Here is a 22,329-nt window from a genome sequence, read left to right as displayed (position 1 = left end):
CACAAGCGTCCCATCTCCCTCACTGGGCAGGTGCTCACGTGTACATCCATGACACACAGACCCTGCCCTGTGCACAGGTGTACTTCTGCTCCAGGGCCCTCACATGCCCCACACAAACGCACACCCATGTCCTGACCCCCACAGCTGCACACACATGCCAGGGCCCCAGTCATGCCCATCCCTCAACCCACACTCTGCAAACCCCGCAACCTGCGTGCTGCCCCTAAGCACACAGGCATTCACATTCTGGTTCCCCTGGGCCCCCTCCACACAGGCAAGCACATACGGGCACGCCATCCACCTGCATCATGACCTCTGTGCCCTGAATTTTGCACCCTGATGCCCACAAACCCCGTGCTCCATGTGCCTACCGCAATCGGTCTATGTAGCAGCCATGTACCAGCCCCTGTGTATCTGCACAGACCCCTATCCATCTCCTGTTGTGCCCTTCCTCTATATCCTCCATGCAATGCCCTGTTCCTGCACTCTAATACCTGTCTGAGTTATATCCTATTCCCACAGTCCATTCACAGAATCCGAGAACACCACAACCTATGCTCTGAGGCACCAGTACAGAGACCCCAACCCATGCCTATCCCTGTGTCACAAACCATCACCTCACTGCTGTGCCCTGTCCCATCCCCACATCCTGCCCAACACCCATCCCACAAATGCAAAACTTTAGAATAATGGAGGAAATCAACTTCCAAAGTAACCCTATTAAGGTAAGTACATGCTTTGAAGGCAACAGAAAATGAGAAAGCATATACAGATGCTCACAGATAAAGTCCAGCCTAATGACCAAATTAAAACACTGGAGAAGACATGGACTTTGGAACAACTAATCAAAGATATTCATATAACTCTACTAAATAAAATCAGTGAGTTGGCTAATGACAGAAAGGATATCAAGAAGACACAAGAAGAATATAAAGAAGAATTTAAAATATTAAATAGAAAAATAGAACATATCACAGAAATTAAAGACCAAATTAAAAATATACTAGAGGGTGGGCAATGGTGGTGCAGTGGCAGAGTTCTCACCTGCCATACTGTAGACCTGGGTTCATTTCCCAGTGCCTGCCCATGTTAAAAAAAAAAGAAAAGAAAAAATATACCAGAGATACACACAGCAGATTTGAAAGGGCAGAAGAAAGAATAAGCAAACTAGAAGACAAGATAATGGCAAAAAGATGGAAAATTTTGAGTTGGATCTCAGAGAAATGATGGACAAAACGAAGTGCACGAATATAATCACTAGTGTTCCAGAAGAAGAGAAGAAGAGTAAAGGGCTAGGAAGATTAGTGGAGGATATATTGGGGGAAAACTTCCAACCCTTAAAAAAGACATAAATATGCAAGTCAAAGAAGCTGAATGAACTCAGATAGAATAAATCCAAATAGCCCTTCTCCAAGACACATACTAATCAGTATGTCGAATGTTGAAGAGAAGCAGGAAATCCTGAAAATGGCAAGAGAAAAACAATCTATTACATTCAAGGGAAACTATATAACACTGAGTTCAGACTACTCAAATGGCACTATGGAGGTGAGAAGGCAGTGGTACAATATATTTTTTAAGGTTTTCACAGACAAACAAATGCTGAAAGAATCTGTCAACAAGAGGCTAGCCCAACAAGAAATGCTAAAGGGAGTTCTGCCAGCTGAGAAAAAAAAAAAAGACAGGAGAGGAAGGTTTGGAGGAGGGCACAGAATGAAGAGTACCAGTAAAGGTAACTTAGAGTATAAAAAGAGAAATACTGAAAAGAATATATAGATCTGACAAATAAAATCCAAAGGTTAAGATGGTAGTAGATTCAAGAAATGCCTTTACAGTAATACCTTTAAATGTTAATGGACTAAAGTCACCTATTAAAATATACAGATTGGCAGAATGGATTAAGAAATATGATCCAGCTATATTCTGCTTACAAGAGACTCATAGACCAAAAGACACAAATAGATTGAAAGGGAAATTATGGAAAAAGAAGTTGCATGCAAGCTGTAACCAAAGGAGATCAGAAATAGCTATACTAATATCAGACAAAATAGATTTTAAATGTAAAGATGTCATAAAAGACAAAGAAGGACACTAGATATTAATTAAAGGGACAATTCACCAAGAAGAAATAAGAATCATAAATGTTTATGCTTCCAATCCAGAAGCTCCAAAGTACATGAGGCAAACAAAATACCTGAGGCAAAACTGAAGGGAGCAATAGACATTTCAACAATAATAGTGGGAGACCTCAATATACCACTCTCCTATATATAGATGGAACAGCCAGACAGAGGATCAACAAAGAAATAGAGAACTTAATTTGATAAATGAATTAGATCTAGCAGGCATATATAAATCATTATGCCCCCAAATACCAGTATATACATTCTTCTCTCGTACTCATGCAACGTTCTCCAGGAGAGATCATTTGCTAGTGCACAAAACAGGTCATTATAAATTTAAAAAGACTGAAGTCATTCAAAGCACTTTCTCTGATAACAATGGAATGAAGCTGGAATCAACAGCCACCAAAGAACCAGAACTTTCACAAATATATGGAAAATAAATAACACTTTAAAACAACCAGTGGTCAAAGAAGAAATTGCTAGATAAATAAACTATCTGGAGTTGAATGAAAATGAGAATATGATATATCAGAATTTATGGGATGCATCAAACAAAGTGCTGAGAGGGAAATTTAATGCCCTAAATGCCTGTACTAAAAAAAGAAGAAAAAGCAAATATCGAGGACTTAACTGCTCACCTGGAGGAACTACAGAAAGAATAGCAAACAAAACCCAAAGCAAACAGCAGAGTAATAACAAAGATTAAAACAGAGCTAAATGAATAAGAGAACAAAAGAACAATAGAAAGAATCAATAAAACCAACTACAGAAAGAATAGCAAACAAAACACAAAGCAAACAGCAGAGTAATAACAAAGATTAAAACAGAGCTAACTGAATGAGAGAACAAAAGAACAATAGAAAGAATCAATAAAACCAAAAGTTGATTCTTTGAGAAAATCAATAAAATTGATGAACTCCTAGCAAGGTTGACAAAAAAAAAAAAAAAAAAAAAGAGTGTATGCAGATAAACAAAATCAGAAATGAGAGGGGGGTCAATACCAGGGACCCTGAAAAAAAAAATCATAAGAGGATACTATGAACTACTATATACTGACAAACTATACAACTTAGATGAAATGGACAATTCCTAGAAACACACAACCAAGCTACACTGACTTGAGAAGAAATAGATCTCAACAAACCAGTAGAGATTCAATCAGTCATCAAAAATCTTCCTATAAAGAAAAGCCCATGGTCAGAAGGCTTCATGCGGGAATTTTATCAAACATTCCAAAAAGAATTAACACCCATCCTGCTCAAACTCTTCCAAAAAAATTGAGGAAAAACAAACCCTACTTAACTTATTTTATGAAGCTAACATCACTTCAATACCAAAACCAGGTAAAGATGCTATAAGAAAGGAAAACTATAGGTCAACCGCCCTTATGAACTTAGATGCAGAAATTCTCAACAAAATAGTAGTAAATAGAATCCAATGACACATTAAAAGGATTATACAGCACAACCAGGTGGAGATTATACCAGGAATGCAAGGGTGGTTCAACATAAGAAAATCAATTAATGTAATATAGCACGTTAACAAATCAAAAAGGGGAAAATCACATGATCTTCTTGATTGATGCTGAAAAAGCATTCAACAAAATTCAACAACCTATTCTGATAAAAATATTTCAAAAGGTAGGAATCAAAGGTAACTTCCTCAACGTGATAAACGGCATATATGAAAATCTCATAGCCAGCATTATTCTCAATGGTGAGACACTGAAAGCCTTTCCCCTAAGATCAGGAATGACAGAGGATGTCCTCTGTCACCACTATTATTCAACATTGTACTAGAAGTTCTAGCTAGAGTGACCAGGCAGGAAAAAGAAATAAAAGGCATCTAAAGAAAGAAGTAGAACTTTCATTATTTGCAGTTTTCTGTCCAAATAAAACTACATAACATTGACAAAAGAAATCAAAGAAGATCTAAATAGGTAGAAAGACATTCCATGCTCATGGATAGGAAGATTAAACGTAGTTACAATGTCAGTTTGACCCAAATTGACTCACAGATCAATGCAGTAACAATCAAAATTCCAACAACCTACTTAGAAGACTTGGAAAAGCTGGTTACCCAATTCATTTGGAAGGGAAGGAGACCCTGAATAGCTAAAATTATCCTAAAAAAGAATAAAGCTTATCATAAAGCCACAGTGGTCAAAACACTATGGCAATGGCACAAAGACAGAAGTACTGACCAATGAAATCAAATAAAGAGTGCAGAGTTAGACGACCAAATATATGGTCAACTGATCTTTGACAAGGCCCCAAACCCACTGAACTGAGACAGAAAAGTCTTCTCAATAAATGGGTATGGGAGAACTGGATATCAATAGCCAAAAGAATGAAAAAGAAATCCTTACCTTACACCCCATAGAGAAATTAACTGAAAATAGATTAAACACTTAAATATAAAAACCAGTAACATAAAACTCCTAGAAGAAAAGTAGGGAAACATCTTCAAGACCTGGTAACAGGAGGTAGCTTCCTAAACTTGCCACCCAAGGCACAAGCAACAAAAGAAAAAAATAGATAAATGGAAACTCCTCAAAATCAAATTCTTCTGCACCTCAAAATACCGCTAAAAATGTTTTCTCATGTTCCAGGAGCCATATGGTATGTCCAATAGCTGGCAATCTATTGTCCCAGCCATGTACTTGATTGCTTTCCCAGTGTTCTGCAGGAGAGTTCTGTCAGACATATTCTACAAGCAGGGAAGTTCTCGGACAGCAAGTCCCTCAGGCTGCTGTCATACAGATTGGGCCAGATATACATGCTCCTAGTATGTGCATGAGGGTTACCCTGCTCCCTCCGGAACTGGGACTGGGGATCTGCATTGGAAGCAGCTTAGCTCTATATTGAGGGGTGGGAAAGGGGCCAGCCAGGAGTAGGAGGCCTTACTCCTTTTAAATAGCATTTTCCTTGATTCAGTACTTGCACTGTTATTGCAGTTCTTTAACTGTTTCCTAGAACGTTGATTGTTGGTTGTTCAAAGTTTTTGTGGCAGGATGGAGCCTTGAAATATCTCGTTCTGCTACCTTGATTGGGGCTACCTGTTTGCCTGCTACAATCAGAATTGGCATTTCTGGAGCACTTACTTTATGCCTGGTACCATCATAGGATCTTATATGTTTTAACTAATTTTCATCTTATCACAATGAGATAGATACTACAGTTATTCCCATTTTGCAGATAAGGAAACAGGATTGAACTAACTTGCCCAAAGGCAAATGTCACCTCCTTTTCAGCTACTTTTCTATGCAAATGCAGGAGAGCAAAAAGACTTTCTCTCTCTATTGACTCATCTTCCTTTTCCTGCCATGTGAAGCACACCCTCAAAGTGAAATGATTTATCAAGAATCTTATTCAAAGCATAAACGTATGCTGCTAATTCAGGTAGGAACACAGCTCACTGAAAGCAAGGATTTGTTTGAGAGTGTTTTATAGTCACATCACTATATTTCTGTGCACACACATCAGAGGTATCCAATTTCCCCTCACCTCCACCTTTTTTTTCCCTTCCTCAAATCAGCTAGATAGGAATCCCTGGGAGTCCATCCACAACCCCTGATTTTGTTTTACAGGTAAGGACACTTGTTCAGAGAGTAATGCAACTTTCCTACATTCACAAGTAATGTAGTGAAAGAAAATGGGTTTCTCTATATTTTTTAAAGAGAAAAATCTTTATTGTGATATAAAATGCACTTATAAAATGTTCACAGAAGGCATGTAATTCTTTACTGTTACCTAAATTTACCGGGAATACTTTATTCACCATCTAATTTAAAGATGATGTCACCTAAAGCATACTGTAAAGAGTTATAATCTAAAACAAATGCATCACTGATTTTCAGCAATCATTCAATAATAATTAAGGACTGTATAATCACATTTATATTCTGGAATGTCCATTTACCTTCTTGTAGTGTAGTGGAATTTGAAGGTATAATTGCACATGGATGGAGGAGAACATTCACTACTGAATTATTTTATACCCTCATGACAGGTAACATCCTTCCTGACTGAAAATAACAGCTGCAGCTATGGTCTGCAACATAGCTCAGGCTTCTCAATTTGTGTATATGTCATATCTATGTGTGCACCCATAGAACAACTTAAAGAGCATCTTTACTTAAAAAGTGCAACATTACTGTGGTTTATTTTTCATGTTTAAATATTGTAGTCTAGTTATTTGTCAACAAAAGCCCACACAAATACTCATTTCTACTTTTAAAAAAATCTGCCAACTCATAATTATTCTAATATGTTTTGCTTACATCAACATACATTGAATGTTGGACAGGTGCATATGCCTTAGATAATAAGGTTTAGAAGTGAGTGCTTCATAATTTACACTATGAAATGTACATTTCTGAAATTCATTTTTCTTTTTTTTTGGCATGGGCAGGCACCGGGAATTGAACCTGGATCTCTGGCATGGCAGGCGAGAACTCTGCTGCTGAGCCATCGTGGTCCGTCCTTTGATATTCATTTTATGCAGCATAAGGTTTAGATCAGGAATTTCCAAATCCCGGATCCCTCAGTTCACTTAGAAAACAATTCCTCAAAATTATGGCTCTTGCCCCAGAGTCATAATTATTAGTTATTAATTAATAATTAAATATTATTTAAAACTAATATTTAATAATATTTATTAAATATTTATTTATTAAATATTTATTTATATTTAATATTTATTTTGATACATCTTCTTTACTGTTTCATGATACTTAAAATTAAATGACTTTAGATATGGAAAATTTTAACGCATTAAAAAGAGAATTTACTAAGACTGTTTAAACTAGTCTTTCAATATCATCAGAAAATCTGCAGTATAGAAAATATCTGATTCCCTTAAGATTTTAGAGTAAGCTGATTTAAAATTTCAATGCCATTAATAAATGGCAAAGAATCAAACAGAAAAGACTGCTGCAATAAAGCACTGTTTTTAAAAACTGCAGACATGATCCCACAGTCTGACAAAGTTAGCACAGCTCCTCAGAATAAGCAACTTTCTACCTTTTCCTAGGCACAAGAAGTTTTGAGCTTGGAAAATAATTTAACCTGGTCCTTAACATATTCACTAAGTATGAATATTTTAAGATATTTCTCTTTTAAGAATTATGTCAATCACGTGAAAGTGTGGGATCATCACTCTCTATGAAAAGTGTGCCAAAATTAAATATTACTACATTGAACACTTTTCTAGCTTTAACTCAAAAATAGAAATCAAGAGTCTTCTGTAACAGTAATTTTAAAAACACACAAAAGTAAAAAGTGTTTTTTTTTTTAATACAATTTTCCCCCTACAAAATGGAATAAATTCAGGTCTTTCAAAAATTAGACTTTTAAAAAACTAGCATTATAATGATTAATATGATGCTTTCAATCAGTAGTGGCTTCAGTTTCAGCTGAAACTGAAAGACTAAACTGATTTAGTCTTTGAATTCCTCTTTTTCCTGCAGGATCTTCTGGTTTTGCAAAACTTTGCTTATGAGCATGCTGCCTGGGACGTACTTCTTCATAAAGGGAGTCTGAAGTCAACTCATCCCCATTATCTATCTCAATCTTTCTAATTACATTCATTTGTAGTGTCTTTCTACTATTTCTCGCAGAGGGCTCTTGCAGCTAAAATACAGCAACCGTTCTCTTATGCTGCATGTACGCACAGGCATTGAATAATTTAAAATATGGACTCCAAGTAGTCTCCTCCATGGGAATGTTTATACAGGAAGAAATGGTGACACACTGAATCCTTAGGAATCCTCTTTGGCAAATCCTTTAGTTCTGTATTTGTTGTGTTGGCTAAAATTATAATTTCATTTTTTTTATATCTATTTCCAACTGCACATAGTTGAGCTGTCTGTTATTCAATTTTTTCGAAGCCTGAAGAGCTCAAGAAATAGGAAAAGCTACTTCTTGTAGTGTCTGACGGTCAGTGACCACATGCACACTAGTTTGTACCTCATTCATTTTAATGTCATAATCTTCCTCAGCTGTAGTCAGTGGGCAGGGGACGATTGTGATGGCAGGTATATTTTTTATGTCCATGTAATGATACATCTTCTTCACTGTTCCAAATATTTCATCTTTCGTGGCCACCTCCCAAACTCCTCCTTCAGAGTTGCTCTTGTTGCTGCAAACAGCATTTTTTGATGACCATGAGAATGATCTGGAGACCACACAGTGAATATCCATTCATATCCCAGGGCATTCTGGGAATCTAATCTGAATAATACAGAGCACAGTTGTCTGTTCCCAGCAGAGGTAGAACAAAGGCATAATAATCCTTATCCCAGAAATCGGAAGGTTGACTACATGACCCAATCACAAGTTGCTCATTTTCAGTAGATATTTTAAGAAGTCTGAATTTTCCATTTCTTGCTCTGGCAAAGATAACGCTGACATCTCCACTAGCTTGGATGCCGGTCTGATGGGACATGGCAGCTGCGGGGGGCTCCGGGAACCGGCACTGACTGCAACCAGAGGCCCTAGTCCCGTCTCTCTATTTTTTATACCAGCTCTCCTTCATCCTCATCGTGTGGACATGTAACCTTGAAGTCAAGCCTGTGAATGGATAACTGCACCATACACTTCCGAAAATACTGAGCAGACACCTAATATGCTGCCTATTCTCAAAGAAGGCAGTGTAATATTCATCACTGAATAAACATCTAATTTTAGAAATGAAATCAACACCTAATTTTTTAAAAGAGCCACTGGTTTCAGACTTTTATTTGTTTGGGTGATTGGATGGATTTTTGATTTGTAGAACAGTAAGTTCTGCCAATTATCTCACATTTATTAACTTAAAGCCATTACACACCTAGGAACCACCTTAGTGATGCAGATACAATGTTTCTTGCTCCACAGGCTTTTAGCCAAAGTGATTTCCTCCAAAGATTAGTTTTCTTTCTATTTAGCATGCAGCATTTTAAAGCGAGGGAAGGACCTGAAATGACAATCAACTAACTGATTGATTTCATCTGAGAACATTTGTAAACAGCTGGCACATGATTTTTAGTCAGTATTTTATTTTTCAAACTGCTATTGGGGCGCTAACTTTATTACTTGAGTTTAATAGGGATGTTCATCAGTGAGAGAGAAAGTAAATGGATGCTAGTTTGAACAATACCCCATTTATCTCCCCTCATCCCCATATATCTTCAAATAATGGACTAAAGGTGAGATTAAAGATTCCTTCTGGAAACCCTGGTGGGCAATCTAAATTCCCAGGGTAGTTCTCAAACTTAGTTTAGGAGTCCAAAGAAACACTATAGCTAGGAGAAAAGATGTTATTTATACCATGAAACAATTAGATTCAAGTTTGGGGAAATCAGAAAAAGACAAATGAGCATTTTTCAGCTAACAACTGTCTAGGGTAAGGATAAAAAAAGGAATAAAACCAATATGACTCCATGTAGCCAAAAATAAATTTAGTCAATATGACTTTGGAGCATGCACTTGAAAATGTTAGAATTCTTAAGTGTGCGGTTAAGGCAAAAGTAGACAAATATTTATAGTCATCTAGAATCAGACTCATGCTATGTATACCTGAACATCAAGTGTTTTCACGTAATTTTTTTTTCTCACCTGAAAACAAATTGAAGACAAAGAGTCCCTTGCTCTGCAGTGAGGCTGTGATTGCATGGGAAAAGAAGAAAATAGGGACTAATAGCACTGAAGTTTTCAAAATGCACATTTGATTTTACAAGAAAAGTGAATTCCCCCCTGCCTGTTACCCTGTTTGGTGTCTGTTCTCTATTGCAGGTTCTACTGAAGGTCTTAAAACTGGACATGATCTTAGCAGCTGACCACATAGGGATGTGGCTAGAGACCTCTGTTTATCTCTAAGCCCGTGCCTAGGAATCTAGCATAAACTTTCTTTAATTTCCTAATCTGAATAGGGATTAAAATACCTATTTGTCAGGCTGTTAGGAAAAATCAATGCAAAGGAAAAACAAAACAAAAAGAGAGAGATGCACAGGCATGTATTCTAGGAAGGGAAAGCTCACAGATTGGCTCAATAATTTACATGTCCTGACATACTGGACTCACCATGCAGAAATTTAACATCACACCTCACCTCCTGGATTTTCAAGTTGTTTGTGAAAAACATATAAATACATATGTATGCATCGACACATATATACACAGACATACATATGCATATACATATGTTGTACCTATACGTGTATGTGAGCATGTGTATGAAAGTTAAATTATGAATGTTCAAAACAAATACAAGGTTTAGACTTCTGCCCAGTAGCTAATATCTTCTTCTTGTAAGGGTGATGCTCTTTCCCCTCCTCTGTTAGAAAAAGGGACATAAGCAGATCCACAGTCTGTCATCAAGGAGGTTTTCTAACAACAGTCAGTCAACCCCCTCCTGCATAAGAGAAAAAGCTATTTCACAAAATCTCACTTACAACAAACATAATGAAATTCCTGGCTGACTGGCTAACATCATGTGAGTTGCGAGCAGATTAGAAGAGTTTGGAGTTGCCCACACACCAGCTATATTCATACTGCAGCACCTGATGGGGTCCTCTTTTCAATATGAGCGTAGGAAGACAGTGAGATGGAGCTCCCTACTTAAGCCAGCATCAAGGTTTCTCCTATTAACTAGTATTACATAGTAGTACCTATGAACTCCAAAGATATACTTAGAACATAATAAGCCACATAAGATAATGGGATAAGTGGGAGACCGGCAGTCAGGAAGCATGAGTTTTAATTTTCCTTTGATGCTAACATTCATGGTATTCTTAAGATAAGTTCAAGCTACATCTCTGGGAAAGCAACCAGATCTTTAAGATGTCTTTGAATGTTCATATTTTGAGTCTAATTCATTTTAATTAAGTCTTATATTTTGATCCTATCATATATGACAAACCTGGCTATTCCCTTTTGCTTGAATCACTGTTGTTTTGCTCCTTCCCTTTCTGTCCAAACTCTCTGCCTCTCTTGCCTCTTGCTCAGACAGCTTTTGCTCTTCTCAAAGCCAGTGATACTCAGGACTCCACCTTCCACCTCTTTCTCACCTCACATGCTCTCCTAGGACAACTCACCTGTTCCCTGTATACTGTGGAGACACTGCTTTTAACCAGCCTCATAGCCCTGGATTCCAAAAGGCCAGACTACTCCACCAACATAGACACCTTGATTCTTGATTCAAGACCAACCATGTGATATCACTATCCCAGAAATCCACTCAATTCTGCCTTCCATTTCTGTCAAGGGCATTCCTTCCATTCTGTCCACTCAGTTTCCTATCCTTGATTCCTCCCTTTCCTTCAACCTCCATATCTCATCAGTCATCAAATCTCAAACTTTTACCTTGGAATACCCCTCTCACTTATCCCCTTTGCTCTGTCCCCTCATTCCTTGCCCTAGGCCAGAACACCTAGCTTTTGTTTTGTACAGAGGTGGGCTAGCATTATTAGCTAAATTCAACAGACAGATATTTAAGCCAGAATGCTAATCAATTAATTTAATCGTGAGAAACAGAATAGTCACACAGTCCAGAATATTCACCTTGGCATGAATGAGTGTTTTTTTTTCATGCTGGCAAATCTATACAGAAACCCAAAGTATAATCAGGAAGGTGCTTGCAAAACATAGAAATGAACAAGAGGAGTTAGAGATCTTATAGAATCACTGTTCAGCTGGATGGCCTAAGGCAGTTTCACCAAGAGCAGGTCCTACCAGTCCAGAGGCCAACTTTCACTTTCCCCAGTGCTTTAACATACACAGCCAACCTGTATCTCAGAATGTCCTTTACAATGGGCAGATTATGATGTCTTTGTGGCCCTACTCCTTAGCTGGGTAAAGACAATCAAATGTTATCCTAGCATGGGATCACCTCCTCAACTGATATGGTACATTTCATTCCTAATCCAACATATGGCGATCCTATCTTAATTTTTTTTTCGTCCTTAATAGCCCAAGTTTGCAAATAAGCAATACCTAGTTGTGTTCATAAATTGACTACAAATATTATTTTCCAGGCTGCTTTTCATTCCCTAAATAGGTCATTTACTTCTATGCCTCAGTACCTCTGCTCATACTTTTTCTTCTCGAGATTCCTTTCCCTTTCTATCCAACTGAACTTATCATGATCTTTTTTGAAGTTTATTCTGATCTCCACCTCCCACTGCAAAAACATGTGTTCACACTGCATACTATTCTATCAATAAGATAACATATTTTATAGTTATCCTTTAAGTAACCAACAATCAGTTGTATTTTCAGCTCTGAGTGAATGACCTGTGTCTTAACCTATTGAGGACTAGGTCTAGAGAGGCTGTGTTCAAATGGCCTGGGCTCGATTACTCCATCCACAAAACATTCACATGGTCTATGATCTTGGGCACTCCCTGTGCCTCTGTCTTCTTATCTGTAAAATGAAGACAGTAACACCCACTTCTGAGGGGTGGGGTAAGGATTGAATGAGATAATACTTGTCAAGTAGAAAGAACAGCATGCAACACATGGCAAATACTCAAGAACTTTTAACTATCATTGCTGTTGTTATTATAGTTAGTATATTAAAGGCACCCAATAAATGCCTTCTAAATTAAAGCTAATGATTAACTACATGGGCCAGTGTCAATAGCTAAACAGACTGCCAAAACAGAATGATGGCTCTAGGATAGACATTTCATATTAGATTTGAAGAAGATACAGCGTAGAGGAGACCTTCGTCCGACTAAAGTGATTAAGCAGTAGGTCATGTAAATAAGAGACTCTGTTGTCTCTTTATTAAAATTATGTGTCAGGATTTGGCTGACTTCTTATTTTTTCCTTGTTTGCAATTTTTAAGTTTTTAATATTTAATACTACAAAACCACTTGAGATTACTACTGCACTAAATCTGCCCATTCTACAAGCAGCTCAAAAAATATTAAGAGTAAAATTTAGTAGAGTTGGGAACTGAAAAGTACAGCAGTGAATTTCCATGGCAATGTAATGTTATAAATAAGACATGACGTGGATAATTCAGCCACTGAAGATGTATAAATGAACAAAAGGAGTTTGTGTTTCTTCATAGATTTTTAAACTCCTTTGTATTCAGATATTAACTTATGTAACTATCTCAACATTTAAATTAACAAAATTAAATATCTAACTTTAAGGTCATCATTTAAAACCCTTAAACTGAGAGCCTTTAAACAAGGGATTGGAAAATTTAATCCCTATAGAGATCAGGCAGGCCAGATTAACAATGCAAGAGTTAGATTTAGCTCTACAAGTACTGGGATGAAGGGCAACTGGTACTCAGTTCCAATGCTGGCAATGTGACACATGGTGTGGGTGATATAGCAAGTTCAGTACCCTAAAGGAATTAAAACTGGTCAAATGTCAAGAAAGATTGCAAACTCACGTTACCACATTTTTTTCCATTTTCCAGAGTAAGTTGGAAATCTGATGTTTTAGACATTTTATATGAAATTTGTTTCTTTTTAAATGTCATCAATTAATTTGATTAATAATAAACTACCATGCAGGTTAAACAAAATACATTTTGCAGTCTGGATTTGACTTGGGACCACCAGTTCACAACCTTTGCTCTAAGCGCTTTAAAAGTATAACTAGCTACATTAGTGACAGAAACAGGTGGAATGTTTCATTCCTAACTCTTACTCTAAACAATATCAATATGCTAGAATGGAAACTCCGCTTTCCTGAGGCAGGGGTGAAATCATCCTCATTTTCTAACCCTCTAATAAACTCTTGCCCAGTTATTAGAAAATGTCTCCCCAACAAAAATGGAGAGATGTCAGTCAAGAAATTCTATTTGATAATTATGCTAAAAAATGGATTGTCCATTCATTAAGGCAGATAAAATGAAGATTTACTAAATGCCAAGGCATATTACTAGATGCTGTGACTACAAATAAGAAAAAGATGTAGTCCCTCTCTCAAACAGCTGATAATCTACAAAACTATTCTCTGAAGGGTTACAACTGCAAATCTAAGAAAACTTACCTGTTCTAAGAAATCACTCACATCCCTCTGTCTGTGTTCCCAACTTGTAACAATAGGAAGACAGTAGCCTCTACCTCAAGGTCATCCTATCGTCATGTCACTGGGGAAAAAACCTGGAGAACTCTCTTTCCACATCAGATCTGGAGATCTGGTTAACATGGAGACAATGTCACACTCTATCACTTCTCCAGGTAAGTAAACACTGGGTTATTGAGCCACTGGAGGATTAGGTAGGACAGAAGCTTAAGAGAAAGTTCCAGTGAGCTGAGGAGCTTCCTCAATACCCAAATCCTCCGAAGTCTTTCATAGACACACAGAACAGGGGGATGGACAGGACATCAGTGACTTCCAGCTCCCAACCCAGAATCAGCAGTGTAGAGGCCCCTTTTCAAACAGAAAGGACAGTAAAGGCAAGTCGATATCCATCCACACTTTGCAAAACAACAAAAAGAGTTATTACAAAAATACTCATCACATTGCCAAATACTTGATCATAGAACTTCTTCAAATTTGAAAATGTAGAAAGAAGTGAAGGAGGGCATAGGGAGTAGGTAGGTGAGGGGTGTGGGGGGCAATCAGATAAAACACTTGCAACTAGAATTGCTATAGCAGAATCAGTCATAGCATCCCCCAAATGATGCCACACAATTAATGGGAAAATAGGATTCAAATTACAAAAATAAAATTTATTGAGTGTTTGGGAAAAAAAGATAAATTTTATGTAATGTAAGGGTAAATGTCTTAATGAAGATATCAAAAAATAAAATGTATTTCTATGTTCCTAAAAATATATGCACTGCATAATTCAAGGCAGAATTATACAACTGGATAGCAAACTGATTCTCAAGCAGTTTCTTGTTATCATTTGTACATACGGGGAATGTACTGACTAATGTAATAAATATACATTATTTCCCTGCTCCATTGCATGCTTTAGGGTAATAGGATCTTGCACAGTGTTTTTTTTGGAATTGTACAAGCTCTTTCATGTAGAACCTTAGGTAAACTGGGATAGCACTGCCAAGAACAGAGCTAGGTAGTGACGCAAGCATGTTTTAGTAAAAGAAAGGGATGCAGATTTTCTCAGAACCAAGCATAGAGAGTAGGACTTCTTTCTAAAGGGGTAAATAATAACCTGCAGTGTCCCTAGTGGTGGTCTCTGACTAAATTTTTTTAGGGACTGAGGTCCCTAAAAAAAGAACTCTAAAGACACTTACTCATTGAGTCTGGCCTTCAAGCTCTCAGCAATCAAATCTCCCACACATACACCCCACTCCAATCTTTTCATAATTACTTTTGTGTGGAAATGTGGAATTAGATCTTTATGAAGTTGTGGCTTTGATGTACATTTGAATAAATTAAGCTTGTAAGTAGCCAAAACTTCCAAAAGAATTTGCTTATAACTTTCGACTTGGAGGGGGAACAGGGTTAAGGGAAAGGACTAAAATCAAGGGTATTGTAATTAAGAATGGCTTCAAGGAATGTAAAAATATCTAAATCTTTCTCTGGGAGACTGAAAATGACTCTCTTGAATACTTTTTGCTCCTCTCTAATAAGTTTTTTTTCATTTTCATTTCAAACCCTATCTAATAACAGTTCTCATAATTCAATTGCATAAATGAACCAAACAAGTTTATCATTTCACTTGTGACTTCAGTCTATAGATAAATAAAATGCTGAGATAAAGAAAAGACTTGGATATAAACTAGGGACTAGAGAAAATATAACTAACCCTCAGGGTAGGCTCACCTGCCTAAACTCCTTTGGTTAAACTTACCTGGCACTAGGACGAAAAGGTTCATTGAGCAGCTCTTCATTCTAAGCTTCTGCTACTTTAATCTCCTATCAGCCATGATTCTCTCAGAATTAGGATAACAACTATAGCTTGAGCTTGGCCTCTACAGACATCATATCCTGGAAGTTATAATTACACTTAGGTCTCCCACTGGCAGCTATGAGAGATTATGACCTTACTAGATCACTAGCCCAGGGACTAAGAACACAGGGGAAACATGTGAAGAGGCATTGCAAAGCTGCTGGGCGGGCTGCCACCGGTGTGTGGAGAGGCAGACTTCCATGGGATCTGGCACGTCCACACACATTAAGATCTTTTATAAATCTCATGAGATTAAAACTATTTGGCTAAATCGCTTTTTTTTTAATTGCTTCAGAAGTAGTACCCAAAGCTGGTCTACCTGCCTGGTTATCATAATCATGCCTCGTACTTATTCTTCATAAATGATATAAACATTCATTTAGGCACATAGCACATTTTTTAATCCCTCACTTACCAAGAGAACAAATGAAGCTAACTAAATCTTCCAGTATGATTCAGTGGAGCTGATATACAGGAGAAATGTTCCAGTCAAGAACACTGCCCACATACCCTTTAGGCTTAGCTCATTTCTCTTTTTTCAAAATGATAAGATATTCAGCAAAAACGTGGTGCTACAAAAACCATCTAGAAATTTAAGGGACAAAAGGCAAACCCAAAGAGAAGCAGCTAAGTAATAAAAAGTCAGGAACTTATTCTGAGTTTCTGTTTCTTCTCCATTAAAATGGAAGATAACCATTACCAGCTCTTTATACCAGAATATTGAAGGGATTAGAGTCAAAGGATGGGGTGATATTTTTAGCCCCACTGAGTATACAGAGATAGATAATTTATGCATTTCATAAAACATAAGTTCATGGTATAAATTAGCTAGAACATATACATGCTGATTTGGAGACTGCTCAGAACCCAAAAGAATTTCACTTTTATCACTGTAGGAAACTCCTTTTGAATGGTGACCTGTTCAGGCCCAAGACACTGGGATCCAAGTCTCAAAGAGGTCAAACTCCAAATCACATTCTTTAATGCACACGCATGAACGACAACTATGAATTTCACCAGATCGGATTTATGCCCTGTCCTTGATATTAACTCATAAGATTAATGAATTCAAATTAGTTTATATCCATTGACCGCATTATATGTGTAGACACATTACTTATTCTCCTTTGCTCTGTAGGAGCAAACAACATACCTAAATTCTAAATTTAAACTCTCTGAGGCACAGTGCTGCATACTAACCGGGAGCTCAAAATATGTTATTTGACCACATGTTCTTCTGTAAATAGTCTATACAGAGAAAGGCTGATTTGGGTGATATTTTATTTATACAACTGGATTACTCTAGTTGAATTAAACTAAAACATTGCTTCTAGCAAGGGACCAATATCATTTTAGCACTTATACATTTGGTAATTCATGTTCATTTTCTCTTAGCTGCACATAGACATGGGCTTTTGAAATACTTTTCTATGATCTTTAATTTTTACTAAGATGATTTTTAATATGTCCCTTGATCTAAAAAAGATTGTGAAAACTGATTTCCTTTTATTTTTTTAAATGAGAGAAAGAAAAAAAAGGAATCAACCAAGGCTTATACTGGGTAGACCCTTGCTATTTGTGACCACTACCTTCTTTATTCTGTTACTACTGAAATGCGTGCATAGCATACTGACAGCCTCCAAGAAACACCCTGCCTAAACCAACTTCTTTGGCCTGACCTTTCATTTAAGGTATTTGATTCTGTGGCTTAAAGGGCAGTAAATCTTACTTCATCCATGCTTCCTTTTCTGGAAGTCATGATAAAATATTTTATTTCTGTATTTTCAAGCTCATACTTGCATGCAAAATATAAAACCTGTAAATTAAATTTCTTTTTAAAAGTATCAAGCTAAGACATTACTTTATTGACTACTAGGGAAGTTTCGTTATCTTCATCTACAAAATGCATGGCTGTAAAACATGAATGTGAGTGCTAAGAGACTGTGAAAATCAGAATTCACAAATGGCCTTTGTCTTTAGAAGGCACAGGTTAACAAGCAATCAGCAGATGAGCATGAAATACTGCCAATAAATCTAAATGAACTTCAATTTAAATTACACATCAAGGGAAAAAAAAACAGATCTATGTAATAAGAGTCACAGTTATCTTGGTGCTGGTTCAAAAATTGTTTCCCAGATTAGGCTATGACCTTATGTGGGGGATTGTGCCAACATTTGTTTTTACGAAATTCTAGGTGATAAGAGAAAGCCACCTGTTATGTCAGCTGACAATGGATATTTTTTATCCACCTTTGTGAAAGGGGAGTACATTTAGCCTGTGTGTCTAGTTGAATCATAGGGCGTAGGCTGAACTGTAATAAGCACAGGGTGGTTGGAGAGTATGGGGAGACTGACTGGGGGTTTTGAATTCCATGGTAATAATTCTGCATTTGCTCTAGAGGGAGTAGAAAACTACCCATAAGGTCTGTTTGGTGATATTTCTAGACACATTGAAGATATTTTGCAAAAGATTGGTAAACAAAGATAGGGTGCCAAATGCCATAGAAAAGTAGGAATTGGAGTTGGATACCATTTATATGTGAGCATTACAAAAGCATCAGATTAATTTAATTCGATTTTGAGATTTAATGTGTATAGGGCTGTGCTGGTTTGAAAGGATATATGCCCTATAAGAAAGCCATGTTTTAATATAAATCCCGTTTCATAAAGGTAGAATAATCTCTATTCAATACTGTATGTTTGAAACTGTAATGAGATCATCTCCCTGGTTGATGTGATTTAGTTAAGAATGGTTGTGAAACTGGATTAGGGGATGACATGTCTCCACCCATTTGAGTGGGTCTTGATTAGTATCTGAAGTCCTATAAAAGAGGAAACATTTTGAAGAATGAGAGATTCAGAGAGAGCAGAGAATGCTGCAGTACCACGAAGCAGAGAGTTCCACCAGCTAGCGACCTTTGGAGATGAAAAAGGAAAATGCCTCCCAGGGAGCTTCATGAAACCAGAAGCCAGGAGAGAAAGCTAGCAGATGATGCCGTGTTCGCCATGTGCCCTTCCAGCTGAGAGAGAAGCCCTGACTGTGTTCACCATGTGCCTTCTCACTTGAGAGAGAAACCCTGAACTTCATCGGCCTTCTTGAACCAAGGTATCATTCGCTGGATGCCTTTGATTGGACATTTCTTTAGACTTGTTTTAATTGGGACATTTTCTCAGCCTTAGAACTATAAACTAGCAACTCACTAAATTCCCCTTTTAAAAGCCATTCCATTTCTGGCATATTGCATTCCAACAGCTAGCAAACTAGAACAAGGGCACTGTATTACATACCACAGGAAATGGAAAGATGCCTTGAAGGAATGTACAGTCTAGACCTCCAGTCAGATAGTGGAATGGAATAAATACACAAATAATCATGGCACAGGAAGATACGTGAATTAAATACTAGCAGAGAAGTACAAGGCGTCTTTGAATTTCAGAAGAAGGAATGAGATACCAACTGGTTGAGCAATAGAAACATTTCAAAGCTCAAGACCTGGAACACAAACCTGATTTTGAAGGTCATTTACTTAAAGAGGAATATGGCTTTTTTCTGACTGCAAGGTGAGAAGTAGGATAAATTCGCTTGTGATTAAGCAGATGCACTGTCATCTGTGTTTATAGTGAGAGAGGAAAGGAGGAGGACAAAAAATTAAGATGTACTAAAGTCTTTCAGTGTGCAAACTACAAAAGCTATTAACAACCCAATGAAGTAAGTAGCACTGTATTATGATAACTTTATCAGTCAAATAAGTCTCAGAAAGGTTCATAGGAGGGGAGCCAGATTTTAACCCAGGTGAATCTGATTTCAAAAACCATTCTGATCCCATTTTTCTACCAGTATGTTGCCTACTGGAAAATCTACCAATAAAGACAAAAAAAAAAACTTTGAATAAAGTATGATTGACCATAGAAATGCAAATACTCCTGAGTCAGATCACATGAAAGCATTATCAAGTATTGAAGCTTTTGGTAAATTAGTTTATAAGGAAGCTGGAAGTATATCTGAAAGATAATAGAGGGTTGGCTGGAGGAAAACAAGACAAGAGTTGGGCAGAGATTTCAGTGTCCCTCCAGCATGCTAGTTCCTTGATAGCAAGAAAGTTCTGGATAAAAGGAGAGAGGTCAAGATATAATACAGACTTATCTAGTTGTCAAATTAAGTTTCACATAGTGGAACCATGCACCAGCAGTAAACATAGGTATTAAGTGTTTTTGTCACAAAACTAAAATATCTCTAAGTTCAAAACACAACTAGCTTTAACTTTCCTTCCTTCAAAACTCCATTAAAGTAAACTTCTCTGCTTCGATCCCCCCCAAATCACACTTCACCTAATGATCACCAATACAGTCATTATGCTCTAAAATGTGCCATGTCCACAACATCTACTCCACTTTCTTCCTGCCAATTTGAACTCCACCCTTGTTTTCAAAATACATATTGTACTTGCCCGTTTTCCGGCTGTAGCTGCTTCTCCCTTTGGAACGGCTTTCCTCCACATACTGTTATCCAAATACCGCTCTCCCTCCAGAGCCCGTCCCAAGCACTACCCTTCTTTGTGGAGCTCATCTTAACCATCCCAAACTGATAAGCATGCTCCCTTCTTCTGAAAGCTTTTTGTGCGTCATTCTCCTTTGCCCTTGAGATATTTTTATTCCCACCCTGTACCTACTGCCAGAGTGTAACCCCTTTGAAGGGAAAGAACTTAACTCTACATCACCAGCTTCACATCTTGCTTATGTTTGGAATGAAATATTTGTGACATTTAATTAAGTTTAACCAAGGCTGTCAACCAGACCCCTCATGTAAAGCTCAGGACAGTGTTCTTAATAAAGTGGGCACGTTATGGTCTAGGAGGATTTATATGAGCTTCGATTCACATATAAAGGCCTCAAACACAGATAAAACCACGGATAAAGACCTCAAACAAGTTTAGGCAGATCTCAAACTGTATGTCAGCAAATTATCTCCTGCCTGAAATTATATACTGAGAGAAATGATTTGTTTTTATTTTTGTTTTTTTTATCTGAAAAGATACTTTTTTTTTAGATTACTAACCCACTTACATTTAGGACTCTTTCAGTCCAAGATAATAAATCTTAGCAGCAGCTCATAGCTGGATTTACTCTAATAGGGTTCACTTTAAAATATATTGATGTCCCTTTTGTGTATATATCTGCATTCTCATTTTTGGCAAGAGTAAAAATGCTGAGGGGAAAATACAAAAAGCATAAGAATTTACAGCCTTTCTTCTAAATGTAACAACTCATGGGAAGCATTTCTAGGATAATCACCTCTGAAACACATTCATAACTGTGTTTTCCATGTCGTTAGAAAGAATGGGAATGAGAAATATGGTCTGAGGTGATGGAAAAGAACACAGTACAACTGTACCAGTATTTTCCCTCTACTCAGAGAAGCAGCCTGCTTCTCGTGTGGCCAACCCACACCCTGATCAGGCAGTTGAAAGAGGGTCTTAAAAGAGGCAAATTAGTAATGGTCATATTCTAGTCGGAATCTTCTCCTATATGTATCTTGTCTTCCCATATTTACCAGATTCTCCCAAGAATGGTGTCAGAGTTTGTATTAGTTTTCCTACATCATATCACTGCACCATTTGACAACACTTTATATGGAAATTAAGATATGAAAGATCAAGGGGCAGATGTATATTAGAGAAATGAAGAAAGTTAATGAAAATCTTATAAGCAAAGTCATTAGTTTTTCTTTCTCTACTGGTTATCGAACTGTGGAATTGAGATCTATTTTATCCAATACTTCTATAATTTTGTTTGCTTTGATGGTATTACGTTCTTGGGACACCACATATTATATATTTAGGGTAGACAAGTTTCAAGCAATTATCATTAGCATATTTAAATTCCCTATTCTTCTAGGAAACCGTATCTTTGCTTCCATTATTTTCACCTTCGAAAATATGTATATAACCTTTAAAAAAGGAAATAATCAATTCTTCCAATATATGTTCCAAAAAACCCCAAACCAAACTGAAACAAAACATAAACCTTGGTTAATACTGTACCATATATAAACAGAGGGTATTTTTCCCCATCACAAAAAGAGGGGCTTGCCATATATTCGGGGCCTTACACAGTTTCTCACTTATAGAATGCTCTTGCATATTTTAGTTTGAACAAAGAAGGATTCTTTGAATGAAGACATTCAAATATGAAACAACCTCAATCATTGCTAGTAGGGGATGCTTAAGGAGGTCATCTGATGAAATCTATTTAAGGAAGCAAAGAAGTTTAATAAAGACTCGGTCATTATCTCGGAGGTTATGACCTCACAACTGCTAGTCTTAGATGCCAT

The 22,329-nt window shown here is 37.1% G+C and overlaps 1 protein-coding gene and 1 pseudogene across 3 annotated transcripts in view; both read right to left on the bottom strand.

Moving 5' to 3' along the window:
• Positions 1-22,329, bottom strand: part of CERS6 (ceramide synthase 6) — a 389,110-nt gene that overhangs the window by 187,877 nt on the left and 178,904 nt on the right. The window lies entirely within an intron of this gene.
• LOC143677720 (twinfilin-1 pseudogene) lies at positions 6,972-21,014 on the bottom strand (annotated as a pseudogene).

Source organism: Tamandua tetradactyla, chromosome 3, assembly GCF_023851605.1.
Source record: "Tamandua tetradactyla isolate mTamTet1 chromosome 3, mTamTet1.pri, whole genome shotgun sequence".
NCBI lineage: Eukaryota > Metazoa > Chordata > Mammalia > Pilosa > Myrmecophagidae > Tamandua > Tamandua tetradactyla.
The sequence above is the reverse complement of the archived record's forward strand: the minus strand, read 5'-3'. Positions and strand labels throughout refer to the sequence as shown.